The sequence below is a fragment of the Oryza sativa genome, chromosome 4 (genome assembly GCF_034140825.1).
Source record: "Oryza sativa Japonica Group chromosome 4, ASM3414082v1".
Lineage (NCBI taxonomy): Eukaryota > Viridiplantae > Streptophyta > Magnoliopsida > Poales > Poaceae > Oryza > Oryza sativa.
The window spans coordinates 32,574,255-32,583,570 of NC_089038.1; positions in this window are offsets into that span (position 1 = coordinate 32,574,255).

The following is a 9,316-nucleotide window of genomic DNA, read 5'->3' on the forward strand; positions in this document are numbered from 1 at the left end:
AAGCCGGCAACGACAATATCCTTGGCATCAACCTCCGCCGGTCGTCAACGTGGGACTAGGGATGGCAATTGTGCCCGTTTGCCCGTTTACCCGCGGGTAAAAACCCTATTAGGGTTGGGTTTGTTCTCCATTTTATACCCATGGGTATCTTATTGGGTCAAAAGCTATGCCCGATGAGTAAATGGGCATGGGTATGGGTAATCACTACCCATGCCCGCTTTGCCCGTTTACCCACGAAATCTAACTTATATGTAGGCTAGGAGCAAAATCCACTAGAATACATAAGCCCAGTTCTTTGATTTCTTCGGTTTCCCTTTTATTTCCCTTATTATTTCTCTCCTCTTACTCTATCGCCGCCAGAGGAGAGACACGACACCGAGGTGGAGAATATTTGATGTTTTAAGTTCGATTCGAACTTAGTAGCTTGTAGACTTTTTGTTCCACTGCTTTTGTTGTGGCGGGTAAACGGGCACGCCCGCGGGCAATGGGCATAGGTAACCATCCTTACCCGTCATGTAGTAATGGGTATACCCACGAGCACAAATAATCTCACGGGCATGGGTATAGGTAGGCACTACCCGTGCCCGTCGCGCCCGATTGCCATCCCTACGTGGGACAAGGCGAACGGTGGAAATTAGTGCAGAGAAATCAGTCAACGGATCGCGCATGCGACCTCCCGCTCACTCCCGGCGCGTGGTCGCGCATTCCCGATCCCCTCCCTCGCGGGCTCGCGGCCCACCGCGGCCTGCTAGCTTTCTAGCGCGCGCGATGGGCTGCCCCTGCCTGCTCGGCATCAGCCCCAATTAGGAAAAAGTGGATTTTTTTTTATTTTTAATTTTTTTATTAAAAGTTTTACAAAAATAATTTTTCATTTTGAAAATTGACGGAAGTAGTCGCCTACCGCCCTCTGGGAGGGCGATTTTTAAAAATCGCCATCCCAGAGGGCGGCAAAAATGACGTGGCAGACGGCCGTTCGCTCTCGGGCGACGGCCGTCAACGAAATTTGTAGGCGGCCCCCTTGCCGCCCTCCGCTAGGGCGATTTTGTACTGTGCGGGGGGCCGCCTGCAAATGGGCGGCGAGGGGGCATGGAATTTTGCAGGCGGCCCCCTTGCCGCCCTGGGGGAGGGCGATTTTTGCCTCCCCCCTATAAAGCCCAGTCCCTCCTCTCTGAAATTTCATTATATTCACTAAAAATCCAAAAAAAACGAAAGAGAGAGAGGGGAGGGCAGCAGAAGGGGAGCGGCGAAGCCCTGCTGGTTCGCTCACTTCATCACAGGTATGCTCCCATACATCTTTTACATTTGTACTAATATGTTATGTTTGAGTATATATGTTGCGTTTTAGTTTTAGTTCCATATATTTTAGCAGATCTGTAGCACACAGCACATATGTGTAGATCCAGAGCATAGAATATAATAGTATGAATTGAGACATAGACAGTAGTGTTAATTGTAAGATGTAGTTTAGTTTGATCTGGAGAATGTAACCTACTTTTAGAATTTTGGAGAACAATATTGTAGAGAATGTAACTTAGGGCGTAGTACAGAAATGCGAGGTTAACGCAGTTATTGTTTTCATCAGGCACAATGTCAAATAAGGTCACATTTTAGATAGTTCACGGTGAAGGAAATATTAGATTTGGTCCAGATGGTGTTGATCTGTCAGATTTTGTAATGACATCTAAGGGCATCGATAGGCCTGCGGAGAGAACATTTCAGTCAATTTATAGTTGGTTGTTGAGAGGATTTAGAATAGACCAAGAAGTCTACACAATGTCAGTATCAGTTGTAGTGAGTCGTGCAACAGAAGGTTATTTTTGGGAACTAATGCCGATGGACAGCACTGCTGCTTGGAGACGGTATGTGGAAATGGCTTTTGAACGGTCATGGCCCCTCGTTATATTTGTGTCGGTACAAGAGAAAGATATAAATGTTTCAATGCAAACCGAAGATGTAGAGGGTCCTATCAATGCAGGGGATGTTGTTGGACCATCGATGCAAAATGAGGAAAATCAACCAAGGGAGGAGCAGGCCATGGGCATGGCGGATGAGGGGGAGAGAGTCGGTATAATTGTTGATGAAATGGAGAGGGAAGATTCGGATAATGAGGAAGCGGACGACGACGCATCATCCGATGAGGAAAGTGATGTAATGGCCACTGATTGGGCAAATGAGGACTTCTCTGGACTTGTTATATCAGAGGGTGATCATGTACCCTGGGAGTATAAGGAGAACGAGGTAATTGAGGGTGCAAGGTATGCTCATAAGGATGAGATGAAGGAGGCGGTGAAGCATTGGGCAGTTTCCTTGCAGAGAGAGTTTAGGGTGGTCAAGTCAACAAATTATGTGTATGAAGTGAGGTGCATGAAGGAAGATTGTCCGTGGCGTGTCCATGCATATAAGGGTAAATGGAATGATTATTGGAAAGTTAGCATTGTGACCGAGCACAAGTGCTACTTACAAGGGGTGGAGAAGTATCACCGAAACATCACTTCAGCTTTTTGTGGCAAGTGAGATGTACAGCAGTGTTGTTGGTAACATTGGCTTTGAACCAAAATCAATTATTAGGCACATCGAGAACAAATTCAAGTACACCATAAGCTATGCAAAGGCCTGGAGAGCCAAACAAAAGATTATTGAGATGAGGTATGGCACATTTGAAGCTTCTTATGATAATTTGCCTCGTTTGTTAGCCACCATTGCCCAGAGGAATAATAATACTTACTATGACCTACATACATTTACATCAGTTGATGATCGAACAAAGAGTGTGCTGCAAAGAGCCTTTTTCTCGTTGGGTGCTTGCATCAATGCTTTTGTGCATTGTCGACTTGTTCTATGCATAGATGGAACTTTTATGACAGGTAAATACCGAGGTCAGATATTGACAGCAATTGGGTGTGATGGGAACAACCAGGTTCTACCTATGGCTTTTGCATTTGTAGAGAGTGAGAACACTGAAAGCTGGTATTGGTTCCTAGAGAGAGTGCACATTGCAGTGGTGCGTATGAGGCCCAACGTTTGCCTTATACATGATCGTCATGCGGGTATGTTGCGGGCTATTGACTACTTGCAGAACGGTTGGGATGAGAAGGGACTTCCAGCTAAGTGGCCTGATGTTCGGAGTCGGTGGTGCATGCGTCACATGGGTGCAAATTTCTACAAGCAATTCAAGAACAAGCATCTTATGGAGCTCTTTAAGAGGCTCTGTGCACAGAACCAAGAGAAGAAATTTAATGAGTTGTGGGACAAGTTGGATGAGTTGACAACGAAGCAAACAGATGAGCAATCTCGCAGACCACAAGTTGAAGGTGACGAGCCTCCCATACCTCTTGGTGCATTACATGATGACCCACCAACAATGAGAAGGAGGTCAGGGTCGTCCATCAGAAATTTCACTCAGTGGATTGAGAATGAGCCTAAGGAGAAGTGGTCTCTATTGTTCGACACCGATGGATCTCGGTATGGCATAATGACAACCAATTTAGCAGAGGTGTACAACTGGGTAATGCGAGGAGTTCGGGTACTTCCATTGGTTGCTATTGTTGAATTCATCCTTCACGGCACGCAAGCGTACTTTAGGGATCGATACAAGAAAATTGGTCCGTCCATGGCCGATAACAACATAGTGTTTGGCAACGTAGTGACAAAGTACATGGAAGATAAAATCAAAAAGGCACGGAGACATAGAGTTGTTGCTCAAGGCACACAAGTGCATCGGTATGAAATAATGTGTGTTGATAGGAGCAGGCGTGGTATCTATCGCAAGCAAGCCGTGCAGGAATGTGTCTTGAAGGCGGATGGTGGATGTACCTGCAGTTGTATGAAGCCGAAGCTTCATCACCTTCCTTGCTCACACGTTCTTGCTGCTGCCGGTGATTGTGGCATATCTCCAATGTGTACGTCTCAAATTATTTCAGGAAAGAAGCAATCTTTCATACATGGAGTGAGGAGATATATGGGTTCGGGATCTCAGGATCTTACACAACGCTGAGTGCCCAAGTTTTTTATATTCCAGATCCATCTAAGTTAAGGGTGAAAAAGGGTCGACGCCAAACTAGACGCATCAGAAATGATATGGATGAGTCAGAAGCAGGTGGGAGGACTTTACGCTGCAGCAAGTGTGATCTGCGCGGCCATACTTACAAGAAATGCCCAAAGAATGCAGAAGTTCCAAGCGGCGCAGATGCTAGTCCATCTGGACAGGCAAGTGAGGGTAGGCGACCACCTGGTGAAGGAACAACAAGCAGGCGCGCAAGGCCAAGGCGTCGTCGCGCAGCAGGCGATTCCATGGTGTAACAATGCTATCGATTTAGGAAATAAAATGCTGTTGTGCTGTAATGAGTGTTCGGACTAAATATTTCTATCGTGTAATTTCAATTGAATGTTGTTGTAATGAGTACCTCCGACTATTGTTGTACTAGTAGTATTGCGAACTATTCGGTGTTGTATCATAATGTTATCGTGATGAGTATTCGGACTAAGTACTCATATCGTGTAACTGCAGTTATTGTTGTAATCAGAAATATTCCGTATGGTGACACTTTTGTTTGTTTGTACTCTTGTGCAGGAATGTGTTAGTAATTCGCTTATGAACATTTATTACTTATGTTGAACTAATTATTTATATGTTTCTGATCAATCTGTTTGATGCAGGTATGGCGTACGACACACCGGCGCTGTTGAACCGTGGGATTGACAGGAACCACCGCTCGTTCCTGTCAGCAGTCGAGGGTGCACAGCTCGGCACCTTCCGTCCACGCACGTCGCGCGAGTGGTTGCGTGTCGACCCCCGTCACGTTCCTTGGTACGCGTATGTTCACATTTCAACTCAACTTTGCTTTGTGTTGTACTTATGTTTGAAGTTTGCTCTATACAGGTTGCGTGCGGCAGGCCTTCCACCACTTTGTAGGCTTGTTGAGGCGGCGGCGGACGACCGTGACCCAGCGAAGCGGTGGGATGCAGACCGGTCACTCCTTGCCGCTCTGGTAGACCGCTGGAGACCTGAGACGCACACGTTCCACCTTCCCTGTGGGGAGATGGCTCCGACACTGCAGGACGTGTCGTACCTGCTCGGGCTACCGCTGGCGGGAGCACCAGTTGGTCCCGTGGACTGTGTTTTTGGGTGGAAGGAGGATATCACTGCGCGCTTCGAGCAGGTGATGCGCCTTCCACACCTAGGACCGGCCAACACCCTTCCTCCGTACTCTACAGTCGGGCCTAGCAAGGCTTGGTTGCTCCAGTTCACTGTAAGTAAATAAGTTGTTATTATCATACATGCTTATTTGCGATCAACAGAGTGTTTTGTACTAACATTTCATTCTTAATTGTAGGCGGACCTTCTGCACCCTGACGCTGATGATTACTCGGTCCGACGCTCCCTTGAGGCGTACCTGTTGTTGTTGTTCGGGTGGGTGATGTTCACTAGCACCCACGGGCACGCTGTGGACTTCCGGCTGGTCCACTACGCACGGTTCATCGCGGATGCTCAGCCACAGGACGTGCCACAGTGGAGCTGGGGTTCTGCCGTGCTAGCAGCCACGTACCGTGCCCTCTGTGAGGCGTGCACGAAGACTGACGCGGGAGCGATCATCGCTGGCTGCCCTATGTTGCTTCAGCTTTGGGCAGCCGAGAGGTTTGCCATAGGTCGACCAGTGGTGGACAGCGCACCCTACGGGGTTGGTCGCAGCGCGCAGTGGCCAGAGGACGGTCCCACGATGGGGACTTACTGGTGTCGACGTGGGGTTAGTGCAACTTCGCTGCGTTATAAGTTTATCAGTCGTCTTCTTTTTTTCTTCACATAACATGTCTAATTCCGATCATGTTTATTGCAGCGTCGTTACGCTCACGTCCAGGTGAGACGAGGTTACCCGGACTTCGTGTTCGAGTTTGACCGTCTCCTGCCGAGCGACGTCATCTGGGAGCCGTACACAGAAGAGGCCGTCGCTGCGAGAGCACCGCTAGGACTTTCGTCCTTGTGCACACGCGACCAGGCTTACTGGCTCACCATCCTGCCGATGGTGTTCGACATTTTCGTTGAGCCTCACTGCCCGCAGCATGTGATGAGACAGTTCGGACTTAGGCAGGTGTTTCCGGGCAACGTGCAGCCGACCGTCCTCCTTGCCGACCACTCGTGAGTTCGGATTGTTCATTTCTAAATTTTTATGATAATTAAGCGATCATCGAGCCATATAATGTACCTCTCTTCACATGTTGACTCGACGGGGACAGCTAGCAGGCGCACTTTGGGCTCCACGTGTACAGCAGTACGTTGACGACTGGGTGTTAGCTACAGAGGAGGTGATCAACGAGCTCTTCCCACACACGGAGGAGAACTACCGTGACTACCTTCGCTGGTACCTTCCTCGCACTCGTGCGCGTGTGACCTTCACTCCAGACGCCCCAGAGCCGCACGTTGCCGCTGTCACGGACGCGTATCCCACGCACCGTGACCGAGACTACTTCGTGGGGGTACGTCGAATTTGTATTACTTCTTACAATTATTTCATTTATCTTGCATAATATAGGACAACTACTGAATTTTTTATTTCCATCTTGCATAGGCTGATGCCGCACGGGATATCAGTGCCGATATCACCGCAGTCCAAGTGAGGTTGAACAGAGGTTTGCACTTGACTGACGTTGAGCAGAGGGTGACCTTCGACCGGATGCAGGAGAAGATGCGTGCGGTCATGCGCGTCTTCTCCTGTCGCAGCGCCATGGACGTCGTACCTCCAGCTGGTCCGGTGCAACCACGGCCTCGCGTGCCTACCGTCGGAGCAGGACCTCGACCTACGGCACCTGTTTCGCACGGTACTGCTCAGCCCAGAGGTTTCTTAAGTTTTGTTTCTGTTTTTGTACGAAAACATCACCCCGTCGTAACTTGATGTTCCATCCTCGCAGGACCTCGTTTGCCTTCGAGCGCCCCTAGCTTCGGAGCAGTGCGACCTACAGCACCGGTTTCGCACGGTACAGTTCAGCCCAGATATTAGTTCATTTTTGTTTCAGCTTTTGCACGAATATGTCACCATGTTTTAACTGCACGTTTCCTCATCGCAGGACCTCGTCTGCCTTCGAGCGCGTTCGCAGGCACGACCGGCACTTCCGCGAGCTCCGCAGGGGCGTTCGCCACCTCTTCGGGCGCGTTCGCCAGCTCTTCCTCTCACGGAGCGTCGATCCCTCGCCCACACGGTACTTTACTTTTTATTAATACTATTAAATACCTGTATGAAACTGATAGTCCTTGTCCAGCAGGATTTGCAGCCGGGATCTTCGGTACTGGGGCCTCTTCGTCTCACGCCGGTAGGACTGGTCCTACTAGCCAGTTCTACGACGACGACTTGCACGGTGCACACCACCACGACGTACTAGGCTCCTCTCAGCTTGGAGGAGCTCCAGAGGCGCACACTCAGGAGCAGCCAGAGGTCACACCTGTACAGGCAGGACGAGTTGGCCGTGCCGTACCCCCGGACCGACTCACGTACTCCCAGGGGCACATTAGGGCGCAGGGTAGGAGGGACAGGGGTAAGAGGCCTCGTCAGTAGTGTTCTACCTCTTCAGTCCTTATGTGACCGTTTCTTTTGGCTTACAAACTTGTAAAGCAGTACTACTTTTGCTATTACTACTGCAGTACTACTTGTGTTTGTCTCGTCTACATAGTTCTTTTCATTCATATGGTGCTAGAACAACTTATGCTCACGACAACGCACTTTCGGCGCTTCATGGTAGTGTCAGATCCAGTAGCGCGTACAGTCCACAACAGCACACATGAAAAGCGGCAGCTCGAGTTATCACTATCAACTTTCGGCGCTGCCTGTTGACATAAAGTGAATCACGCCCACGCGTGATCGTCTTGTCACATCTAATGAATAATGTATCTCATTGAGTTCACATATATTGCAGTGAAAACGACGCTATATAATTGACAATCTGAAGGCAACCTCTTCATATCTTCTTTCCCACTAGCACACAACACACGAAAATGGAAGCCTATTCATTGGTAATACATAATCTAGATTTGAGATTATGTAGAACATTCTTCACTACAATTTTACATTTTGGCAGCAAACCAAATATGATCAAATGCAATTTTACCTTACCAAATATTTGGTAGTGCCAAAACTTGCTTATATTTTGGCACTAACAAAATATTTGTACGGTAACATTCCAACTATGCCCTAAAAAATAATAAAATTGTATTTTACCAGTCTTGGAGATTTTAATCTTGTATAGTTTTCAATATAAAAAGATTTGATAACTATTGATATTTATAAAAAAAAATATAGCACAGTATAAAATCGCCCTCCCCCAGGGCAGCAAGGGGGCCGCCTGCAAAATTCCATGCCCCCTCGCCGCCCATTTGCAGGCGGCCCCCCGCACAGTACAAAATCGCCCTAGCGGAGGGCGGCAAGGGGGCCGCATGCAAATTTCGTTGACGGCCGTCGCCCGAGAGCGAACGGCCGTCTGCCACGTCATTTTCGCCGCCCTCTGGGATGGCGATTTTTAAAAATCGCCCTCCCAGAGGGCGGTAGGCGACCACTTCTGTCAATTTTCAAAATGAAAAATTATTTTTGTAAAACTTTTAATAAAAAAAATTAAAAATAAAAAAAATTCGGAAAAAGTGCACCGAAGGTCCCTCAACTTGTCAGCGAGATACAAAATCATCCTCGAACCGCAAAACCAGATATGCGGGATTCCTTAACTATACAAAACCGATCATACGAGATTCCTCGGCGGTTTATAGCGGATGAGTCAGCATGGGACCCACGTGGAACCCACGCCACCTCATCTCTTCCCTCTTATTTCCCCTCTTCTCCCTTTCTCTCTCTCACTTTTCTCAGCCGGCGACGGGCGGCGCTGTGGGGGAGGAGGCCGCCGGGGGGAGGGGAGAGGAGAAGGTCCGGCAGCCGGCGTCGCGCCGGCGGAGGCAACGCCGCCGTCAGCATCCTCCCTTCCTCCTCTCTCTCTCTCTCTCTCACTCTTTTCTCCTGTTGGAAGCCGGCCGGCAACGAACATAGTGGCGCGGCGGCGCCACCGGGGAGGGTGGTGCTGCGTGGGGCACGCGGCAGAGGTGGGCGGCGCCGGTGCCGAGGAGGAGGAGGTCGTGGCACTGTCGTCGTCGTCGTCCTCGGCGTCGAGGAAGAAGGTGGGCGCGGCGGCGGAGGCTAGGGGGTTGCCGCGGCTGGTGCGGTACAAGGTGCTGGTGCTCGTGCTCGTGCTGCAGTTTCTGTACAGCAGGCAGGCGTCGGTGGCGGCTCCCAATAGCGGGCCGCTCCCGGGGTGCGGCGCCTGGGGTTGCTGGCACACGCGGTGCGGC